General features: G+C 34.2%; 1 protein-coding gene across 4 annotated transcripts in view; it reads right to left on the bottom strand.

Annotated features, from left to right (window-relative positions):
* LOC133613889 (cordon-bleu protein-like 1) overlaps nt 1–26870 on the bottom strand; it is a 182162-nt gene that overhangs the window by 128494 nt on the left and 26798 nt on the right. Inside the window, exon 1 of one of the 4 annotated variants that reach the window (XM_061971773.2) lies at nt 863–1006. The exons of the other annotated variants lie outside the window; for them this stretch is intronic. The gene's annotated coding sequence lies outside the window, so the exon portion shown is untranslated. Of the gene's footprint in view, nt 1–862; nt 1007–26870 lie in introns of those variants that run through there. 4 annotated transcript variants of the gene reach the window in all.

Raw genomic sequence — 26870 nt, 5'->3', positions numbered from 1 at the left:
CATGAGGACTTTGAATATGACCAATGTATGATCCTGTAACTACTTGGTATCGCATCGATACCTAAATGTGTGGTATCATCTAAAACTAAAGTATCAAAGAAGAGAAGAATAAGTGATTATTACATTTGAACAGAAGTGTAGATAGAACATGTTAAAACAGAAAACAGCGTGACACCTACCCTTTATATCAGTATTTTTTAACAATATTATTATTGGTTTATTAGGTATTATATTTTATTGTATGATCCTGCAACTACTTGGTATCGGATCGACACCTAAATGTGTGGTATCATCCAAAACTAATGTAAAGTATCAAAGAAGAGAAGAATAAGTGATTATTACATTTGAACAGAAGTGTAGATAGAACATGTTAAAACAGAAAATAAGCAGATATTAACAGTAAATGAAGAAGTGGATTAATAAAACATTTTTTACAGTTTGTCCCTCATAATGTGTAGAAAATAATAGGTGTATAAATGACACAATATGTTACTGCATACGACTAATTAGGAGTCTTTGTTTGTTTACTTACTACTAAAAGACAAGTTGTCCAGTTTATTTAAGGACTAAATGACAATAATAAACATGTTTCAAGATTTTTTTGTTCCAATAAAGACATTTTTGGTGGTCCCCTTGGTTTAGAAAAGTCTGGAAATAGAAAGATTGGTATGGAGGACAACCCTAACAGAAACAACGTCAGTATGTAGAACATGGCGAGCGTGTTTGTTAGCAGCTGCTGAACTGGACTAAAGTTCCGTGAACGAGGCGCACGCTGCAACACGCCACGGTTCACCCGACAGTCAAAACAAACATGTTCCCTCCTCTGGGCGCTAAGGCAAAGTGCTGCCACACCGTTTCTTACCTCAGTGTGCTGACATAAGATCCATGGTGTGTCCTCTCTGCTACTGAAGGCTACAAGCAGAGCCTCCGAGGGTCCACTTTCAAACTACCACAAACGTGTCTCCCCCGCCCAAATCCTGCTTGGCGGGCCTCGCCAGGTGTAAACTCCCCCCCGGCGGAGAGGTAAGCAGCTCCCTGTGCAGACATGAAGCCGTGGGTGTGGCCACCTACATTCCAACGTGAGGGCCCGCAGAGCTCAAGGTAAACAGGGGAATGTCAGCCTGACACTCCATCACTACTCAGCTAATCTGGACTTCACTATCAGAGTTTGGTTGTAACGTCGTCACTTTGTGTTTGCCCCGCATGTGACAAGCAAACGTTTGGAAGACACACCTTTTTCCTCGGAACATCGCACTCCAAAAATCACGTCAGCGGAAAGGTGAATTTCTTCATTTAAATACCCATATAACAAACATTTCCACACGCTGCTTGAAGGAACTGGGGTGGGAATCTTTAACCACGTTACCAGTCCATTACCAGTCCATTACTAGTCCATCACCAGTCCATCACCAGTCCATTACCAGTCCATTACCAGTCCATTACTAGTCCATCACCAGTCCATCACCAGTCCATTACCAGTCCATTACTAGTCCATCACCAGTCCATCACCAGTCCATTACCAGTCCATTACCAGCCCATTAAAAATCAATTATTATTTCTCCATTTGACCAAACTCCCACCATGAATGAAAAAGGAGCAGAAAGAAGTATCAGTGTTTTGGTGCTAGGAATGTTCTAAACCCCCAAATACACCAAACATTCATCCATTCATACAGCAAACACTCATTCATTCATACACCAAACATTCATTCATATTCATACACCAAACATTCATTCCTTCATAAACCAAACATTCATTCATATTCATAAACCAAACATTCATTCGTATTCATACACCAAACATTCATTCATATTCATACACCAAACATTCATTCCTTCATAAACCAAACATTCATTCATATTCATAAGCCAAGCATCCATCCATATTCATACACCAAACATTCATTCATTCATTCATTCATTCATACACCAAACATGAATTCTTATTCATACATCAGACATTCATTCATTCATACACCAAGCATTAATTCATATTCATACACCAAACATTCATTCATTCATACACCAAACATTCATTCATTCATACACCAAACATTCATTCATATTCATAAACCAAACATTCATTCGTATTCATACACCAAACATTCATTCATACACCAAACATTCACTCATATTCATACACCAAACATTCATTCCTTCATAAACCAAACATTCATTCATATTGACAAACCAAGCATCCATCCATATTCGTACACCAAACATTCATTCATTCATACACCAAACATTAATTCTTATTCATACAAAAACATTCATTCATTCATACACCAAACATCAATTCATATTCATACACCAAACATTCATTCATTCATAAACCAAACATTAATTCATTCATACACCAAACATTCATTCATATTCATAAACCAAACATTAATTCGTATTCATACACCAAACATTCATTCATTCATACACCAAACATTCATTCATACACCAAACATTCATTCATATTCATACACCAAACATGCATTCCTTCATAAACCAAACATTCATTCATGTTCATAAACCAAGCATCCATCCATATTTGTACAACAAACATTCATTCATACACCAAACATTAATGCTTATTCATACACAAAACATTAATTCATTCATACACCAAACATTCATTCATATTCATACACCAAACATTCATTTATATTCATACACCAAACATTCATTCCTATTCATACACCAAACATTCATTCATTCAAAGACCAAACATTCATTCATACACCAAACATTCATTCCTTCATAAACCAAACATTCATTCATATTCATAAACCAAGCATCCATCCATATTCGTACACCAAACATTCATTCATTCATTCATACACCAAACATGAATTCTTATTCATACATCAGACATTCATTCATTCATACACCAAGCATTAATTCATATTCATACACCAAACATTCATTCATTCATACACCAAACATTCATTCATTCATACACCAAACATTCATTCATATTTATAAACCAAACATTCATTCGTATTCATACACCAAACATTCATTCATACACCAAACATTCACTCATATTCATACACCAAACATTAATTCCTTCATAAACCAAACATTCATTCATATTGACAAACCAAGCATCCATCCATATACGTACACCAAACATTCATTCATTCATTCATACACCAAACATTAATTCTTATTCATACACAAAACATTCATTCATTCATACACCAAACATCAATTCATATTCATACACCAAACATTCATTCATTCATAAACCAAACATTAATTCATTCATACACCAAACATTCATTCATTCCTTGCATGGCAGCTCCCTCCATCAGTGTGTGAATGTGTGAATGTGAATGTGTGTGTGAATGGGTAAATGTGGAAGTAGTGTCAAAGCGCTTTGAGTACCTTGAAGGTAGAAAAGCGCTATACAAGTACAACCCATGTATCATTTATTATTTATCATACACAAAACATGCATTCATATTCATAAACCAAACATTCATTCATATTCATACACCAAACATTCATTCATTCATTCATACACCAAACATTCATTCATATTCATACACCAAACATTCATTCCTTCATAAACCAAACATTCATTCATGTTCATAAACCAAGCATCCATCCATATTTGTACATCAAACATTCATTCATTCATACACCAAACATTAATTCTTATTCATACACAAAACATTAATTCATTCATACACAAAACATTCATTCATTCATACACCAAACATTTGTTCATATTCATACGCCAAACATTCATTCATTCATACACCAAACATTCATTCGTATTCATAAACCAAACATTCATTCGTATTCATACACCAAACATTCATTCATTCATAAACCAAACATTCATTCATACACCAAACATTCACACATATTCATACACCAAACATTCATTCCTTCATAAACCAAACATTCATTTATATTCACAAACCAAGCATCCATCCATATTCGTACACCAAACATTCATTCATTCATACACCAAACATTAATTCTTATTCATACACAAAACATTCATTCATTCATACACCAAACATCAATTCATATTCATACACCAAACATTCATTCATTCATACACCAAACATTCATTCATTCACACACCAAACATTCATTCATTCATACACACACCAAACATTCATTCATATACCAAAAATTAATTCATTCATACACCAAACTGTCATTCATATTCATAAACCAAACATTCATTTGTATTCATACACCAAACATTCATTCATTCACACACCAAACATTCATTCATATTCATACACCAAACATTCATTCCTTCATAAACCAAACATCATTCATGTTCATAAACCAAGCATCCATCCATATTTGTACATCAAACATTCATTCATTCATTCATACACCAAACATTAATTCTCATTCATACACAAAATATTCATTCATTCATACACCAAACATCAATTCATATTCATACACCAAACATTCATTCATTCATACACCAAACATTCATTCATTCACACACCAAAAATTCATTCATTCATACACACACCAAACATTCATTCATATTCATACACCAAAAATTCATTCATTCATACACCAAACTTTCATTCATATTCATAAACCAAACATTCATTCGTATGCATACACCAAACATTCATTCATTCACACACCAAACATTCATTCATATTCATACACCAAACATTAATTCCTTCATAAACCAAACATCATTCATATACATAAACCAAGCATCCATCCATATTTGTACATCAAGCATTCATTCATACACCAAAAATTAATTCTTATTCATACACAAAACATTCATTCATTCATACACCAAACATCAATTCATATTCATACACCAAACATTCATTCATTCATACACCAAACATTCATTCATTCACACACCAAAAATTCATTCATTCATACACACACCAAACATTCATTCATATTCATACACCAAAAATTCATTCATTCATACACCAAACTTTCATTCATATTCATAAACCAAACATTAATTCGTATTCATACACCAAACATTCATTCATTCATACACCAAACATTCATTCATATTCATACACCAAACATTAATTCCTTCATAAACCAAACATCATTCATATACATAAACCAAGCATCCATCCATATTTGTACATCAAAAATTCATTCATTCATTCATACACCAAACATTAATTCTTATTCATACACAAAACATTCATTCATTCATACACCAAACATCAATTCATATTCATACACCAAACATTAATTCATTCATACACCAAACATTAATTCATTCATACACCAAACATTCATTCATTCATACATAAAACATGCATTCATATTCATAAACCAAACATTCATTCGTATTCATACAACAAACATTCATTCATTCATAAACCAAACATTCATTCATACACCAAACATTCACTCATATTCATACACCAAACATTCATTCCTTCATAAACCAAACATTAATTTATATTCACAAACCAAGCATCCATCCATATTCGTACACCAAACATTCATTCATTCATACACCAAACATTCATTCTTATTCATACACAAAACATTCATTCATTCATACACCAAACATCAATTCATATTCATACACCAAACATTCATTCATTCATACACCAAACATTCATTCATTCACACACCAAACATTCATTCATTCATACACACACCAAACATTCATTCATATTCATACACCAAAAATTCATTCATTCATACACCAAACTTTCATTCATATTCATAAACCAAACATTCATTTGTATTCATACACCAAACATTCATTCATTCACACACCAAACATTCATTTATATTCATACACCAAACATTAATTCCTTCATAAACCAAACATCATTCATATACATAAACCAAGCATCCATCCATATTTGTACATCAAACATTCATTCATTCATTCATACACCAAACATTAATTCTTATTCATACACAAAATATTCATTCATTCATACACCAAACATCAATTCATATTCATACACCAAACAATCATTCATTCATACACCAAACATTCATTCATTCACACACCAAACATTCATTCATTCATACACCAAACATCAATTCATATTCATACACCAAACATTCATTCATTCATACACCAAACATTCATTCATTCACACACCAAACATTCATTCATTCATACACACACCAAACATTCATTCATATTCATACACCAAAAATTCATTCATTCATACACCAAACTTTCATTCATATTCATAAACCAAACATTCATTCGTATTCATACACCAAACATTCATTCATTCACACACCAAACATTCATTCATATTCATACACCAAACATTAATTCCTTCATAAACCAAACATCATTCATATACATAAACCAAGCATCCATCCATATTTGTATATCAAACATTCATTCATTCATTCATACACCAAACATTAATTCTTATTCATACACAAAACATTCATTCATTCATACACCAAACATCAATTCATATTCATACACCAAACATTCATTCATTCATACACCAAACATTCATTCATTCACACACCAAAAATGCATTCATTCATACACACACCAAACATTCATTCATATTCATACACCAAAAAGTCATCCATTCATACACCAAACTTTCATTCATATTCATAAACCAAACATTCATTCGTATTCATACACCAAACATTCATTCATTCACACACCAAACATTCATTCATATTCATACACCAAACATTAATTCCTTCATAAACCAAACATCATTCATATACATAAACCAAGCATCCATCCATATTTGTACATCAAACATTCATTCATTCATTCATACACCAAACATTAATTCTTATTCATACACAAAACATTCATTCATTCATACACCAAACATCAATTCATATTCATACACCAAACATTAATTCATTCATACACCAAAGATTCATTCATTCATACACAAAACATGCATTCATATTCATAAACCAAACATTCATTCGTATTCATACACCAAACATTCATTCATTCATACACCAAACATTCATTCATACACCAAACATTCATTCATATTCATAAACCAAACATTCATTCCTTCATAAACCAAACATTCATTCATGTTCATAAACCAAGCATCCATCCATATTTGTACATCAAACATTCATTCATTCATTCATTCATTCATACACCAAACATGAATTCTTATTCATACACAAAACATTCATTCATTCATACATACACCAAACATTAATTCATTCATACACCAAACATTCGTTCATATTCATACACCAAACATTCATTCATTCATACACCAAACATTCATTCATATTTATAAACCAAACATTCATTCGTATTCATACACCAAACATTCACTCATATTCATACACCAAACATTCATTCCTTCATAAACCAAACATTCATTCATATTGACAAACCAAGCATCCATCCATATTCGTACACCAAACATTCATTCATTCATACACCAAACATTAATTCTTATTCATACACAAAACATTCATTCATTCATACACCAAACATCAATTCATATTCATACACCAAACATTCATTCATTCATAAACCAAACATTAATTCATTCATACACCAAAGATTCATTCATTCATACACAAAACATGCATTCATATTCATAAACCAAACATTCATTCGTATTCATACACCAAACATTCATTCATTCATACACCAAACATTCATTCATACACCAAACATTCATTCATATTCATAAACCAAACATTCATTCCTTCATAAACCAAACATTCATTCATGTTCATAAACCAAGCATCCATCCATATTTGTACATCAAACATTCATTCATTCATTCATTCATTCATACACCAAACATGAATTCTTATTCATACACAAAACATTCATTCATACATACACCAAACATTAATTCATTCATACACCAAACATTCGTTCATATTCATACACCAAACATTCATTCATTCATACACCAAACATTCATTCATATTTATAAACCAAACATTCATTCGTATTCATACACCAAACATTCATTCATACACCAAACATTCACTCATATTCATACACCAAACATTCATTCCTTCATAAACCAAACATTCATTCATATTGACAAACCAAGCATCAATCCATATTCGTACACCAAACATTCATTCATTCATTCATTCATACACCAAACATTAATTCTTATTCATACACAAAACATTAATTCATTCCTACACCAAACATCAATTCGTATTCATACACCAAACATTCATTCATTCATAAACCAAACATTAATTCATTCATACACCAAACATTCATTCATTCATACACAAAACATGCATTCATATTCATAAACCAAACATTCATTCGTATTCATACACCAAACATTCATACACCAAACATTCATTCATACACCAAACATTCATTCATATTCATACACCAAACATTCATTCCTTCATAAACCAAACATTCATTCATGTTCATAAACCAAGCATCCATCCATATTTGTACATCAAACATTCATTCATTCATTCATTCATACACCAAACGAATTCTTATTCATACACAAAACATTCATTCATTCATACACCAAACATTCATTCATATTCATACACCAAACATTCATTCATTCATACACCAATCATTCATTCATTCATTCATACACCAAACATTCATTCATATTCATACACCAAAAATGCATTAATTCATACACCAAACATGCATTCATATTCATAAACCAAACATTCATTCGTATTCATACACCAAACATTCATTCATTCATTCATACACCAAACATTCATTCATACACCAAACATGCATTTCTATTCATACACCAAACATTCATTCCTTCATAAACCAAACATTCATTCATATTCATAAACCAAGCATCCATCCATATCTGTACACCAAACATTCATTCATTCATTCATTCATTCACCAAACAATTCTTATTCATACACCAAACATTCATTCATTCATTCATATACCAAACATTAATTCATTCATACTGTTTTTCTATTTACTGTAAAATGTTATTAAAAAAAATACAAATAAAACACTATTTTACAGTCAAATGTTGTACATTTTAAGTTTTGACTGTAAAATCGACAGTCAATTATATAATGAATAATGAATTTAAATGGATACATGATTGGCTGTTACAAGTGGCTCTGTTTCCAACTTCCACAATTCCCACATTCTTCAACCCATTCAAACCATTCCACCTTCAACACAAACAACCATTTTCCACATTCAACACATTTCCAGGAATTCCTGGGTTCTTTCTAACTTTATTTCCAACCTTTTTCAGTGCGATGACTCCTTTCACATGTTTTAACCCATTGCAACCGCTCCACTGTCAAAGCATTCCTCTTAATTAGGACAAAAAACAAGTTGTTGTTTTTAACTGGAAAAATTCCCGGTTTCCCCGAAATTCCAGGAATTCCGTAATACCATATCTCAATTAAAAATGTTACTACTTCAACATTTCTTAACCAATTTGAAAAATTCCAACACCAACCATTTCAACTCATTCAGAACATTCAAGTTATTATTTTTTTTTAGCATTTCAATAAAAAATTCCTCTTTTCCCGAAATTCCCAAATTTCCAGGAAGTTCCCATTGAAAATAATGGGACATTCTTCAAAGTTCCACAACTCCAAGCATTTTTCATGCGATTCAAACAGTTCCAACTTCAAAATATTCAGCCTGTTCAGGAATTGTGTGCTCTACTTCAACAATTATAAAAACACATTTCCAGTATTTCCTAGAAATTCCCGTTTTTAGGGACATTTTTCCCATTCAAAATGAATCATCCATTTTTCTAACTTCCACAATTCCCACATTCTTCAACCCATTCAAAGCATTCCACCTTCAACACAAACAACTATTTCCACATTCAATACATTTCCAGGAATTCCTGGGTTCTTTCTAACTTTATTTCCAAACTTTTGCAGTGCGATGACTCCTTTCAAATGTTTTAACCCATTGCAACCGCTCCACTGTCAAAACATTCCTCTTAATTAGGACAAAAAACAAGTTGTTTTTTTTAACTGGAAAAATTCCCGGTTTTCCCGAAATTCCAGGAATTCCGTAATACCATTTCTCAATTAAAAATGTTACTACTTCAACATTTCTTAACCAATTTGAAAAATTCCAACACCAACCATGTCAACTCATTCAGAACATTCAAGTTAATTTTTTTTTTTTTTTTTAGCATTTTCACAAAAAATTCCTCTTTTCCCGAAATTCACACATTTCCAGGAAGTTCCCATTGAAAAGAATGGGACATTCTTTAAAGTTCCACAACTCCAAGCATTTTTCATGCGATTCAAACCGTTCCTACTTCAAAATATTCAGCCTGTTCAGGAATTGTGTGCTCTACTTCAACAAATATAAAAAAAAAAACAATTCCAGGATTTCCTAGAAATTTCCGTTTTTAGGGACATTTTTACCATTCAAAATGAATCATCCATTTTTCGAACTTCCACAATTCCCACATTCTTCAACCCATTCAAAGCATTCCACCTTCAACACAAACAACCATTTTCCACATTCAACACATTTCCAGGAATTCCTGGGTTCTTTCTAACTTTATTTCCAACCTTTTTCAGTGCGATGACTCCTTTCACATGTTTTAACCCATTTCAACCGCTCCACTGTCAAAACATTCCTCTTAATTAGGACAAAAAACAAGTTGGTTTTTTTAACTGGGAAAATTCCTGGTTTCCCCGAAATTCCAGGAATTCTGTAATACCATTTCTCAATAAAAAATGTTACTACTTCAACATTTCTTAACCAATTTGAAAAATTCCAACACCAACCATTTCAACTCATTCAGAACATTCAAGTTATTTTTTATTTTTTTTAGCATTTTCATAAAAAAATCCTCTTTTCCCGAAATTCCCAGATTTCCAGGAAGTTCCCATTGAAAAGAATGGGACATTCTTCAAAGTTCCACAACTCCAGGCATTTTTCATGCGATTCAAACAGTTCCAACTTCAAAATATTCAGCCTGTTCAGGAATTGTGTGCTCTACTTCAACAATTATAAAAACAAAATTTCCAGTATTTCCTAGAAATTCCCGTTTTTGGGGACATTTTTCACATTTAAAATGAATCATCCATTTTTCTAACTTCCACTATTCCCACATTCTTCAACCCATTCAAACCATTCCACCTTCAACACAAACAACCATTTTCCACATTCAACAAATTTCCAGGAACTCCTGTGTTCTTTCTAACCTTATTTCCAACCTTTTTCAGTGCGATGACTCCTTTCACGCTTTTTAACCCATTTCAACCGCTCCACTGTCAAAACATTTCTCTTAGTCAGGGCAAAGAACAAGTTGGTTTAAAAATTTGAAAAATTCCCGGTTTTCCCGAAATTCCATAATACCATTTTTCAATTAAAAACCGTTACTACTTCAACATTTCTTGACCGATTTCAACAATTCCAACACCCACCAATTCAGCTCATTCAGGACATTCATGCTCCTAATCATTTTCGAAAAAATTCCCACTTTTCTCAAAATTCCCCAATTTCCAGGAAGTTCCGATTGAAAAGAATGGGACATTCTTTAAAGTTCCACAACTCCAAGCATTTTTCATCTGATTCAAACCGTTCCAACTTCAAAATATTCAGCCTGTTCAGGAATTGTGTGCTCTACTTCAACAATTATAAAAAAAAACAATTCCAGGATTTTCTACAAATTCCCGTTTTTAGGGACATTTTTACCATTCAAAATGAATTATCCATTTGTCGAACTTCCACAATTCCCACATTCTTCAACCCATTCAAAGCATTCCACCTTCAACACAAACAACCATTTTCCACATTCAACACATTTCCAGGAATTCCTGGGTTCTTTCTAACTTTATTTCCAACCTTTTTCAGTGCGATGACTCCTTTCAAATGTTTTAACCCATTGCAACCGCTCCACTGTCAAAACATTCCTCTTAATTAGGACAAAAAACAAGTTGTTTTTTTTAACTGGAAAAATTCCCGGTTTTCCCGAAATTCCAGGAATTCCGTAATACCATTTCTCAATTAAAAATGTTACTACTTCAACATTTCTTAACCAATTTGAAAAATTCAAAAACCAACCATTTCAACTCATTCAGAACATTCAAGTTAAATTTTCATGCGATTCAAACAGTTCCAACTTCAAAATATTCAGCCTGTTCAGGAATTGTGTGCTCTACTTCAACAATTATAAAAACACATTTCCAGGATTTCCTAGAAATTCCCGTTTTTAGGGACATTTTTCCCATTCAAAATGAATCATCCATTTTTCTAACTTCCACAATTCCCACATTCTTCAACCCATTCAAAGCATTCCACCTTCAACACAAACAACCATTTTCCACATTCAACACATTTCCAGGAATTCCTGGGTTCTTTCTAACTTTATTTCCAACCTTTTTCAGTGCGATGACTCCTTTCACATGTTTTAACCCATTGCAACCGCTCCACTGTCAAAACATTACTCTTAATTAGGACAAAAAATAAGTTGTTTTTTTTAACTGGAAAAATTCCCGGTTTTCCCGAAATTCCAGGAATTCCGTAATACCATTTCTCAATTAAAAATGTTACTACTTCAACATTTCTTAACCAATTTGAAAAATTCCAACACCAACCATGTCAACTCATTCAGAACATTCAAGTTAATTTTTTTTTCTTTTTTTAGCATTTTCACAAAAAATTCCTATTTTCCCGAAATTCACACATTTCCAGGAAGTTCCCATTGAAAAGAATGGGACATTCTTTAAAGTTCCACAACTCCAAGCATTTTTCATGCGATTCAAACAGTTCCAACTTCAAAATATTCAGCCTGTTCAGGAATTGTGTGCTCTACTTCAACAATTATAAAAACACATTTCCAGGATTTCCTAGAAATTCCCGTTTTTAGGGACATTTTTCCCATTCAAAATGAATCATCCATTTTTCTAACTTCCACAATTCCCACATTCTTCAACCCATTCAAACCATTCCACCTTCAACACAAACAACCATTTTCCACATTCAACACATTTCCAGGAATTCCTGGGTTCTTTCTAACTTTATTTCCAACCTTTTTCAGTGCGATGACTCCTTTCAAATGTTTTAACCCATTGCAACCGCTCCACTGTCAAAACATTCCTCTTAATTAGGACAAAAAACAAGTTGTTTTTTTTAACTGGAAAAATTCCCGGTTTTCCCGAAATTCCAGGAATTCCGTAATACCATTTCTCAATTAAAAATGTTACTACTTCAACATTTCTTAACCAATTTGAAAAATTCAAACACCAACCATTTCAACTCATTCAGAACATTCAAGTTAATTTTTTTTTTTTTTTAGCATTTTCACAAAAAATTCCTCTTTTCCCGAAAATCCCAAATTTCCAGGATGTTCCCATTGAAAAGAATGGAACATTCTTCAAAGTTCCACAACTCCAAGCATTTTTCATGCGATTCAAACAGTTCCAACTTCAAAATATTCAGCCTGTTCAGGAATTGTGTGCTCTACTTCAACAATTATAAAAACACATTTCCAGGATTTCCTAGAAATTCCCGTTTTTAGGGACATTTTTCCCATTCAAAATGAATCATCCATTTTTCTAACTTCCACAATTCCCACATTCTTCAACCCATTCAAAGCATTCCACCTTCAACACAAACAACTATTTTCCACATTCAACACATTTCCAGGAATTCCTGGGTTCTTTCTAACTTTATTTCCAACCTTTTTCAGTGTGATGACTCCTTTCACATGTTTTAACCCATTTCAACCGCTCCACTGTCAAAACATTCCTCTTAATTAGGACAAAAAACAAGTTGTTGTTTTTAACTGGAAAAATTCCCGGTTTCCCCGAAATTCCAGGAATTCCGTAATACCATTTCTCAATTAAAAATGTTACTACTTCAACATTTCTTAACCAATTTGAAAAATTCCAACACCAACCATTTCAACTCATTCAGAACATTCAAGTTATTTTTTTTATTTTTTTTTAGCATTTTCATAAAAAATTCCTTTTTTCCCGAAATTCCCAAATTTCCAGGAAGTTCCCATTGAAAAGAATGGGACATTCTTTAAAGTTCCACAACTCCAAGCATTTTTCATCCGATTCAAACCGTTCCAACTTCAAAATATTTAGCCTGTTCAGGAATTGTGTGCTCGACTTCAACAATTATAAAAACAAAATTTCCAGTATTTCCTAGGAATTCCCGTTTTTAGGGACATTTTTCCCCATTCAAAATGAATCATCCATTTTTCTAACTTCCACAGTTACCACATTCTTCAACCCATTCAAACCATTCCACCTTCAAACACAAACAACCATTTTCTACATTCAACAAATTTCCAGGAATTCCTGACTTCTTTCTAACCTTATTTCCAACCTTTTTCAGTCCAATGACTCCTTTCACATTTTTCAACCCATTTCAACCGCTCCACTGTCAAAACATTCCTCTTAGTCAGGACAAAAAACAAGTTGAAAAATTCCCGGTTTTCCCGAAATTCCATAATACCATTTTTCAATTAAAAACCGTTACTACTTCCACATTTCTTGACCGATTTAAACAATTCCAACACCCACCAATTCAGCTCATTCAGGACATTCATGCTCCTAATCATTTTCGAAAAAATTCCCACTTTTCCCAAAATTCCCAAATTTCCAGGAAGTTCCCATTGAAAAGAATGGGACATTCTTTAAAGTTCCACAACTCCAAGCATTTTTCATCCGATTCAAACCGTTCCAACTTCAAAATATTTAGCCTGTTCAGGAATTGTGTGCTCTACTTCAACAATTATAAAAACAAAATTTCCAGTATTTCCTAGAAATTCCCGTTTTTAGGGACATTTTTCCCATTCAAAATGAATCATCCATTTTTCTAACTTCCACAATTCCCACATTCTTCAACCCATTCAAACCATTCCACCTTCAACACAAACAACCATTTTCTACATTCAACAAATTTCCAGGAATTCCTGACTTCTTTCTAACCTTATTTCCAACCTTTTTCAGTGCGATGACTCCTTTCACATTTTTCAACCCATTTCAACCGCTCCACTGTCAAAACATTCCTCTTACAAAGGACAAAAAACAAGTTGGTTTAAAAACTTGAAAAAATTCCCGGTTTTCCTGAAATTCCATAATACCATTTTTCAATTAAAATCTTTTACTACTTCAACGTTTCTTAACCGATTTCAACAATTCCGACATCCACCAATTCAGCTCATTCAGGACATGCATGCTCCTAATCATTTTCGAAAAAATTCCCACTTTTCCCAAAATTCCCAAATTTCCAGGAAGTTCCCATTGAAAAGAATGGGACATTCTTTAAAGTTCCACAACTCCAAGCATTTTTCATCTGATTCAAACCGTTCCAACTTCAAGATATTCAGCCTGTTCAGGAATTGTGTGCTATACTTCAACAATTATTAAAAAAAAAATACAATTCCAGGATTTCCTAGAAATTCCCGTTTTTAGGGACATTTTTACCATTCAAAATGAATTATCCATTGTTCGAACTTCCACAATTCCCACATTCTTCAACCCATTCAAACCATTCCACCTTCAACACAAACAACCATTTTCTGCATTCAACAAATTTCCAGGAATTCCTGTGTTCTTTCTAACCTTATTTCCAACCTTTTTCAGTGCGATGACTCCTTTCACATTTTTCAACCCATTTCAACCGCTCCACTGTCAAAACATTCCTCTTAGTCAGGACAAAAAACAAGTTGGTTTAAAAACTTGAAAAATTCCCGGTTTTCCTGAAATTCCATAATACCATTTTTCAATTAAAATCTTTTACTACTTCAACGTTTCTTAACCGATTTCAACAATTCCGACATCCACCAATTCAGCTCATTCAGGACATGCATGCTCCTAATCATTTTCGAAAAAATTCCCACTTTTCCCAAAATTCCCAAATTTCCAGGAAGTTCCCATTGAAAAGAATGGGACATTCTTTAAAGTTCCACAACTCCAAGCATTTTTCATCTGATTCAAACCGTTCCAACTTCAAGATATTCAGCCTGTTCAGGAATTGTGTGCTATACTTCAACAATTATTAAAAAAAAAATACAATTCCAGGATTTCCTAGAAATTCCCGTTTTTAGGGACATTTTTACCATTCAAAATGAATTATCCATTGTTCGAACTTCCACAATTCCCACATTCTTCAACCCATTCAAACCATTCCACCTTCAACACAAACAACCATTTTCTGCATTCAACAAATTTCCAGGAATTCCTGTGTTCTTTCTAACCTTATTTCCAACCTTTTTCAGTGCGATGACTCCTTTCACATTTTTCAACCCATTTCAACCGCTCCACTGTCAAAACATTCCTCTTAGTCAGGACAAAAAACAAGTTGGTTTAAAAACTTGAAAAATTCCCGGTTTTCCTGAAATTCCATAATACCATTTTTCAATTAAAATCTTTTACTACTTCAACATTTCTTAACCGATTTCAACAATTCCGACACCCACCAATTCAGCTCATTCAGGACATTCATGCTCCTAATCATTTTCGAAAAAATTCCCACTTTTCCCAAAATTCCCAAATTTCCAGGAAGTTCCCATTGAAAAGAATGGGACATTCTTTAAAGTTCCACAACTCCAAGCATTTTTCATTCGATTCAAACCGTTCCAACTTCAAAATATTTAGCCTGTTCAGGAATTGTGTGCTCTACTTCAACATTTATAAAAAAAAAAACAATTCCAGGATTTCCTAGAAATTCCCGTTTTTAGGGACATTTTTACCATTCAATATTAATTATCCATTCTTCGAACTTCCACAATTCCCACATTCTTCAACCCATTCAAAGCATTCCACCTTCAACACAAACAACTATTTTCCACATTCAACACATTTCCAGGAATTCCTGAGTTCTTTCTAACCTTATTTCCCACCTTTTTCAGTGCGATGACTCCTTTCACCTTTTTTAACCCATTGCAACCGCTCCACTGTCAAAACATTCCTCTTCGTCAGGACAAAAAACATGTTGAAAAATTCCCGGTTTTCCCAGAATTCCATAATACCATTTTTCAATTAAAAACTTTTACTACTTCAACATTTCTTGACCGATTTCAACAATTCCAACACCCACCAATTCAGCTCATTCAGGACATTCATGCTCCTAATCATTTTCGAAAAAATTCCCACTTTTCCCAAAATTCCAGGAAGTTCCCATTGAAAAGAATGGGACATTCTTTAAAGTTCCACAACTCCAAGCATTTTTCATCTGATTCAAATCGTTCCAACTTCAAAATATTTAGCCTGTTCAGGAATTGTGTGCTATACTTCAACAATTATAAAAACAAAATTTCCAGTATTTCCTAGGAATTCCCGTTTTTAGGGACATTTTTCCCATTCAAAATGAATTATCAATTTTTCGAACTTCCACAATTCCCACATTCTTCAACCCATTCAAACCATTCCACCTTCAACACAAACAACCATTTTCCCCATTCAACAAATTTCCAGGAACTCCTGTGTTCTTTCTAACCTTATTTCCAACCTTTTTTTAGTGCGATGACTCCTTTCACGTTTTTTTAACCCATTTCAACCGCTCCACTGTCAAAACATTCCTCTTAGTCAGGGCAAAAAACAAGTTGGTTTAAAAACTTGAAAAATTCCCGGTTTTCCTGAAATTCCATAATACCATTTTTCAATTAAATTCTTTTACTACTTCAACATTTCTTGACCGATTTAAACAATTCCAACACCCACCAATTCAGCTCATTCAGGACATTCATGCTCCTATTCATTTTCTAAAACATTCCCACTTCTCCCAAAATTCCCAAATTTCCAGGAAGTTCCCATTGAAAAGAATGGGACATTCTTTAAAGTTCCACAACTCCAAGCATTTTTCATTCGATTCAAACCGTTCCAACTTCAAAATATTCAGCCTGTTCAGGAATTGTGTGCTCTACTTCAACAATTATTAAAAAATACAATTCCAGGATTTCCTAGAAATTCCCGTTTTTAGGGACATTTTTCCCATTCAAAATGAATCATCCATTTTTCTAACTTCCACAATTCCCACATTCTTCAACCCATTCAAAGCATTCCAACTTCAACACAAACAACTATTTTCCACATTCAACAAATTTCCAGGAATTCCTGAGTTCTTTCTAACCTTATTTCCCACCTTTTTCAGTGTGATGACTCCTTTCACGTTTTTTAACCCATTTCAACCGCTCCACTGTCAAAACATTCCTCTTAGTGAGGACAAAACACATGTTGAAAAATTCCCGGTTTTCCCGAAATTCCATTATACCATTTTTCAATTAAAAACCGTTACTACTTCAACATTTCTTGACCGATTTCAACAATTCCAACACCCACCAATTCAGCTCATTCAGGACATTCATGCTCCTAATCGTTTTCGAAAAATTCCCACTTTTCCCAAAATTCCCCAATTTCCAGGAAGTTCCCATTGAAAAGAATGGGACATTCTTTAAAGTTCCACAACTCCAAGCATTTTTCATCTGATTCAAACCGTTCCAATTTCAAAATATTCAGCCTGTTCAGGAATTGTGTGCTCTACTTCAACAATTATAAAAAAAAACAATTCCAGGATTTTCTACAAATTCCCGTTTTTAGGGACATTTTTACCATTCAAAATGAATTATCCATTTTTCGAACTTCCACAATTCCCACATTCTTCAACCCATTCAAAGCATTCCACCTTCAACACAAACAACCATTTTCCCCATTCAACAAATTTCCAGGAACTCCTGTGTTCTTTCTAACCTTATTTCCAACCTTTTTCAGTGCGATGACTCCTTTCACGTTTTTTAACCCATTTCAACCGCTCCACTGTCAAAACATTCCTCTTAGTCAGGACAAAAAACAAGTTGGTTTAAGAACTTGAAAAATTCCCGGTTTTCCCGAAATTCCATAATACCATTTTTCAATTAAAAACTTTTACTACTTCAACATTTCTTGACCGATTTCAACAATTCCAACACCCACCAATTCAGCTCATTCAGGACATTCATGCTCCTAATCATTTTCGAAAAAATTCCCACTTTTCCCAAAATTCCAGGAAGTTCCCATTGAAAAGAATGGGACATTCTTTAAAGTTCCACAACTCCAAGCATTTTTCATGCGATTCAAACGGTTCCAACTTCAAAATATTCAGCCTGTTCAGGAATTGTGTGCTCTACTTCAACAATTATAAAAACAAAATTTCCAGTATTTCCTAGAAATTCCCGTTTTTAGGGACATTTTTCACATTTAAAATGAATCATCCATTTTTCGAACTTCCACAATTCCCACATTCTTCAACCCATTCAAAGCATTCCACCTTCAACACAAACAACCATTTTCTGCATTCAACAAATTTCCAGGAATTCCTGGGTTCTTTCTAACTTTATTTCCAACCTTTTTCAGTGCGATGACTCCTTTCACATTTTTCAACCCATTTCAACCGCTCCACTGTCAAAACATTCCTCTTAGTCAGGACAAAAAACAAGTTGAAAAATTCCCGGTTTTCCCGAAATTCCATAATACCATTTTTCAATTAAAAACCGTTACTACTTCCACATTTCTTGACCGATTTAAACAATTCCAACACCCACCAATTCAGCTCATTCAGGACATTCATGCTCCAAATCATTTTCGAAAAATTCCCACTCTTCCCAAAATTCCCCAATTTCCAGGAGGTTCCCATTGAAAAGAATGGGACATTCTTTAAAGTTCCACAACTCCAAGCATTTTTCATCTGATTCAAACCGTTCCAACTTCAAAATATTCAGCCTGTTCAGGAATTGTGTGCTCTACTTCAACAATTATTAAAAAAAAAAAACTATTCCAGGATTTCCTAGAAATTCCCGTTTTTAGGGACATTTTTACCATTCAAAATTAATTATCCATTCTTCGAACTTCCACAATTCCCACATTCTTCAACCCATTCAAAGCATTCCACCTTCAACACAAACAACTATTTTCCACATTCAACACATTTCCAGGAATTCCTGAGTTCTTTCTAACCTTATTTCCCACCTTTTTCAGTGTGATGACTCCTTTCACGTTTTTTAACCCATTTCAACCGCTCCACTGTCAAAACATTCCTCTTAGTCAGGACAAAAAACATGTTGAAAAATTCCTGGTTTTCCCGAAATTCCATAATACCATTTTTCAATTAAAAACCGTTACTACTTCAACATTTCTTGACCGAGTTCAACAATTCCAACACCCACCAATTCAGCTCAATCAGGACATTCATGCTCCTAATCATTTTCGAAAAAAATCCCACTTTTCCCAAAATTCCAGGAAGTTCCCATTGAAAAGAATGGGACATTCTTTAAAGTTCCACAACTCCAAGCATTTTTCATCCGATTCAAACCGTTTCAACTTCAAAATATTCAGCCTGTTCAGAAATTGTGTGCTCTACTTCAACAATTATTAAAAAAAAAACAATTCCAGGATTTCCTAGAAATTCCCGTTTTTAGGGACATTTTTCCCATTCAAAATGAATTATCAATTTTTCGAACTTCCACAATTCCCACATTCTTCAACCCATTCAAACCATTCCACCTTCAACACAAACAACCATTTTCCTGCATTCAACAAATTTCCAGGAATTCCTGGGTTCTTTCTAACCTTATTTCCAACCTTTTTCAGTGCGATGACTCCTTTCACATTTTTCAACCCATTTCAACCGCTCCACTGTCAAAACATTCCTCTTAGTCAGGACAAAAAACAAGTTGGTTTAAGAACTTGAAAAATTCCCGGTTTTCCCGAAATTCCATAATACCATTTTTCAATTAAAAACCGTTACTACTTCAACATTTCTTGACCGATTTCAACAATTCCAACACCCACCAATTCAGCTCATTCAGGACATTCATGCTCCTAATCATTTTCGAAAAAATTCCCACTTTTCCCAAAATTCCAGGAAGTTCCCCTTGAAAAGAATGGGACATTCTTTAAAGTTCCACAACTCCAAGCATTTTTCATCTGATTCAAACCGTTCCAACTTCAAAATATTCAGCCTATTCAGGAATTGTGTGCTATACTTCAACATTTATAAAAACAAAACAATTCCAGGATTTCCTAGAAATTCCCGTTTTTAGGGACATTTTTCCCATTCAAAATTAATTATCCATTCTTCGAACTTCCACAATTCCCACATTCTTCAACCCATTCAAAGCATTCCACCTTCAACACAAACAACTATTTTCCACATTCAACACATTTCCAGGAACTCCTGTGTTTTTTCTAACCTTATTTCCAACCTTTTTCAGTGCGATGACTCCTTTCACGTTTTTTAACCCATTTCAACCGCTCCACTGTCAAAACATTCCTCTTAGTCAGGACAAAAAACAAGTTGAAAAATTCCCGGTTTTCCCGAAATTCCCAAATTTCCAGGAAGTTCCCATTGAAAAGAATGGGACATTCTTTAAAGTTCCACAACTCCAAGCATTTTTCATCCGATTCAAACCGTTCCAACTTCAAAATATTCAGCCTGTTCAGGAATTGTGTGCTCTACTTCAACAAATATAAAAAAAAAACAATTCCAGGATTTTCTACAAATTCCCGTTTTTAGGGACATTTTTACCATTCAAAATAAATTATCCATTTTTCGAACTTCCACAATTCCCACATTCTTCAACCCATTCAAACCATTCCACCTTTAACACAAACAACCATTTTCCCCATTCAACAAATTTCCAGGAACTCCTGTGTTCTTTCTAACCTTATTTCCAACCTTTTTCAGTGCGATGACTCCTTTCACGTTTCTTAACCCATTTCAACCGTTTCGCTGTCAAAACATTCCTCTTAGTCAGGACAAAAAACATGTTGAAAAATTCCCGGTTTTCCCGAAATTCCATAATATCATTTTTCAATTAAAAACCGTTACTACTTCAACATTTCTTGACCGATTTAAACAATTCCAACACCCACCAATTCAGCTCATTCATGACATTCATGCTCCTAATCATTTTCGAAAAATTCCCACTTTTCCCAAAATTCCCCAATTTCCAGGAAGTTCCCATTAAAAAGAATGGGACATTCTTTAAAGTTCCACAACTCCAAGCATTTTTCATGCGATTCAAACCGTTCCAACTTCAAAATATTCAGCCTGTTAAGTAATTGGGTGCTCTACTTCAACAATTATAAAAACACATTTCCAGTATTTCCTAGAAATTCACGTTTTTAGGGACATTTTTCCCATTCCAAATTAAATTATCAATTTTTCGAACTTCCACAATTCCCACATTCTTCAACCCATTCAAACCATTCCCCCTTCAACACAAACAACCATTTTCTACATTCAACAAATTTCCAGGAATTCCTGGGTTCTTTCTAACCTTATTTCCAACCTTTTTCAGTGCGATGACTCCTTTCACATTTTTCAACCCGCTCCACTGTCAAAACATTCCTCTTAGTCAGGACAAAAAACATGTTGAAAAATTCCCGGTTTTCCCAAAATTCCATAATACCATTTTTCAATTAAAAACCGTTACTACTTCAACATTTCTTGACCGATTTAAACAATTCCAACACCCACCAATTCAGCTCATTCAGGACATTCATGCTCCTAATCATTTTCGAAAAATTCCCACTTTTCCCAAAATTCCCCAATTTCCAGGAAGTTCCCATTGAAAAGAATGGGACATTCTTTAAAGTTCCACAACTCCAAGCATTTTTCATCCGATTCAAACCGTTCCAACTTCAAAATATTCAGCCTGTTCTGGAATTGTGTGCTATACTTCAACAATTATAAAAAAATACAATTCCAGGATTTCCTAGAAATTCCCGTTTTTAGGGACATTTTTACCATTCAAAATGAATTATCCATTTTTCTAACTTCCACAATTCCCACATTCTTCAACCCATTCAAACCATTCCACCTTCAACACAAACAACCATTTTCCCCATTCAACAAATTTCCAGGAACTCCTGTGTTCTTTCTAACCTTATTTCCAACCTTTTTCAGTGCAATGACTCCTTTCACATTTTTCAACCCATTTCAACCGCTCCGCTGTCAAAACATTCCTCTTAGTCAGGACAAAAAACAAGTTGATTTAAGAACTTGAAACATTCCCAGTTTTCCCGAAATTCCATGATACCATTTTTCAATTAAAATATTTTACTACTTCAACATTTCTTGACCGATTTAAACAATTCCGACACCCACCAATTCAGCTCATTCAGGACATTCATGCTCCTAATCATTTTCGAAAAAATTCCCACTTTTCCCAAAATTCCCAAATTTCCAGGAAGTTCCCCTTGAAAAGAATGGGACATTCTTTAAAGTTCCACAACTCCAAGCATTCTTCATCCGATTCAAACCGTTCCAACTTCAAAATATTCAGCCTGTTCAGGAATTGTGTGCTATACTTCAACAATTATAAAAAAATAAAATTCCAGGATTTCCTAGAAATTCCCGTTTTTAGGGACATTTTTACCATTCAAAATTAATTATCCATTTTTCGAACTTCCACAATTCCCACATTCTTCAACCCATTCAAACCATTCCACCTTCAACACAAACAACCATTTTCCACATTCAACAAATTTCCAGGAACTCCTGTGTTCTTTCTAACCTTATTTCCAACCTTTTTTTAGTGCGATGACTCCTTTCACATTTTTTAACCCATTTCAACCGCTCCACTGTCAAAACATTCCTCTTAGTCAGGACAAAAAACAAGTTGGTTTAAGAACTTGAAAAATTCCCGGTTTTCCCAAAATTCCATAATACCATTTTTCAATTAAAAACTTTTGCTACTTCAACATTTCTTGACCGATTTCAACAATTCCAACACCCACCAATTCAGCTCATTCAGGACATTCATGCTCCTAATCATTTTCGAAAAAATTCCCACTTTTCCCCAAATTCCAGGAAGTTCCCCTTGAAAAGAATGGGACATTATTTAAAGTTCCACAACTCCAAGCATTCTTCATCCGATTCAAACCGTTCCAACTTCAAAATATTCAGCCTGTTCAGGAATTGTGTGCTATACTTCAACAATTATAAAAAAATAAAATTCCAGGATTTCCTAGAAATTCCCGTTTTTAGGGACATTTTTACCATTCAAAATGAATTATCCATTGTTCGAACTTCCACAATTCCCACATTCTTCAACCCATTCAAACCATTCCACCTTCAACACAAACAACCATTTTCCACATTCAACAAATTTCCAGGAACTCCTGTGTTCTTTCTAACCTTATTTCCAACCTTTTTCAGTGCGATGACTCCTTTCACGCTTTTTAACCCATTTCAACCGCTCCACTGTCAAAACATTCCTCTTAGTCAGGACAAAAAACAAGTTGAAAAATTCCCGGTTTTCCCGAAATTCCATAATACCATTTTTCAATTAAAAACCGTTACTACTTCAACATTTCTTGACCGATTTAAACAATTCCAACACCCACCAATTCAGCTCATTCAGGACATTCATGCTCCTAATCATTTTCGAAAAAATTCCCACTTTTCCCAAAATTCCCAAATTTCCAGGAAGTTCCCATTGAAAAGAATGGGACATTCTTTAAAGTTCCACAACTCCAAGCATTTTTCATTCGATTCAAACCGTTCCAACTTCAAAATATTTAGCCTGTTCAGGAATTGTGTGCTCTACTTCAACAATTATAAAAACAAAATTTCCAGTATTTCCTAGAAATTCCCGTTTTTAGGGACATTTTTCCCATTCAAAATGAATTATCAATTTTTCGAACTTCCACAATTCCCACATTCTTCAACCCATTCAAACCATTCCACCTTCAACACAAACAACCATTTTCTACATTCAACAAATTTCCAGGAACTCCTGTGTTCTTTCTAACCTTATTTCCAACCTTTTTCAGTGCGATGACTCCTTTCACATTTTTTAACCCATTTCAACCGCTCCACTGTCAAAACATTCCTCTTAGTCAGGACAAAAAACAAGTTGGTTTAAGAACTTGAAAAATTCCCGGTTTTCCCGAAATTCCATAATACCATTTTTCAATTAAAAACTTTTGCTACTTCAACATTTCTTGACCGATTTCAACAATTCCGACACCCACCAATTCAGCTCATTCAGGACATTCATGCTTCTAATCACTTTCAAAAAAATTCCCACTTTTCCCAAAATTCCAGGAAGTTCCCATTGAAAAGAATGGGACATTCTTTAAAGTTCCACAACTCCAAGCATTTTTCATCTGATTCAAATCGTTCCAACTTCAAAATATTTAGCCTGTTCAGGAATTGTGTGCTATACTTCAACAATTATAAAAACAAAATTTCCAGTATTTCCTAGGAATTCCCGTTTTTAGGGACATTTTTCCCCATTCAAAATGAATCATCCATTTTTCTAACTTCCACAATTCCCACATTCTTCAACCCATTCAAACCATTCCACCTTCAAACACAAACAACCATTTTCTACATTCAACAAATTTCCAGGAATTCCTGACTTCTTTCTAACCTTATTTCCAACCTTTTTCAGTCCAATGACTCCTTTCACATTTTTCAACCCATTTCAACCGCTCCAATGTCAAAATATTCCTCTTACAAAGGACAAAAAACAAGTTGGTTTAAGAACTTGAAAAATTCCCGGTTTTCCCGAAATTCCATAATATCATTTTTCAATTAAAAACCGTTACTACTTCAACATTTCTTGACCGATTTCAACAATTCCGACACCCACCAATTCAGCTCATTCAGGACATTCATGCTCCTAATCATTTTCGAAAAATTCCCACTTTTCCCCAAAATTCCCCAATTTCCAGGAAGTTCCCATTGAAAAGAATGGGACATTCTTTAAAGTTCCACAACTCCAAGCATTTTTCATCCGATTCAAACCGTTCCAACTTCAAAAATATTCAGCCTGTTCAGGAATTGTGTGCTCTACTTCAACAATTATAAAAACAAAATTCCCGGATTTCCTAGAAATTCCCGTTTTTGAGCTCCTCACCCTATCTCTAAGGGAGAGCCCCGCCACCCGGCGGAGGAAACTCATTTTGGCCACTTGTACCTGTGATCTTGAACTTGACGACACAAAAGTCTTGCTCAGATCTCCAGGTGCATTTGGGACCAGCCTAGAAACATGTGTGGCTCTCCTGCGCCCCCTGCTGTCTGGACTGCCAGCTAAGATGTCAGATATTTGGCGACTGCTGCCCTAAAGCGCCATTGCTTTGTCAACGTGTGTTGTGGGGTCACCCTCCCTTTGGGTGGTGCATTCAGGTGCGCTACGAAAGTCAAGTAAACTCATGTGAATGATCTTTTAATCCAGTTTTACGTTCATTTTGGTGAGTTTCACTTTCTTTTGTGGGAGTTTTCTTCTTTGGAGTGCCGATTATTGACTTTTGTGTGCTTAATATTATAATTACTGCAACCATGTCGCTATCTTAATGTCTTTTACTCTCCCACCGCAGCTCTATAGTGTCAATTGTTGTAGTAATATAAAATAAAGTACAAACCCCGTTTCCATATGAGTTGGGAAATTGTGTTAGATGTAAATATAAACGGAATACAATGATTTGCAAATCCTTTTCAAGCCATATTCAGTTGAATATGCTACAAAGACAACATATTTGATGTTCAAACTGATACTTTATTTTTTTTTTGCAATTAATTGACTTAGAATTTTCATGGCTGCAACACGTGCCAAAGTAGTTGGGAAAGGGCGTGTTCACCACTGTGTTACATGGCCTTTCCTTTTAACAACACTCATAAAGGTTTGGGTACTGAGGAGACACATTTTTGAAGCTTCTCAGGTGGAATTCTTTCCCATTCTTGCTTGATGTACAGCTTAAGTTGTTCAACAGTCCGGGGGTCTCCGTTGTGCTATTTTAGGCTTCATAATGCGCCACACATTTTCAATGACTGGACTACAGGCAGGCCAGTCTAGTACCCGCACTCTTTTACTATGAAGCCACGTTGATGTAACACGTGGCTTGGCATTGTCTTGCTGAAATAAGCAGGGGCGTCCATGGTAACGTTGCTTGGATGGCAACATATGTTGCTCCAAAAGCTGTATGTACCTTTCAGCATTAATG

This window comes from Nerophis lumbriciformis, linkage group LG13, assembly GCF_033978685.3.
Source record: "Nerophis lumbriciformis linkage group LG13, RoL_Nlum_v2.1, whole genome shotgun sequence".
Lineage (NCBI taxonomy): Eukaryota > Metazoa > Chordata > Actinopteri > Syngnathiformes > Syngnathidae > Nerophis > Nerophis lumbriciformis.
This window is presented reverse-complemented; position numbering and strand designations above follow the sequence as displayed.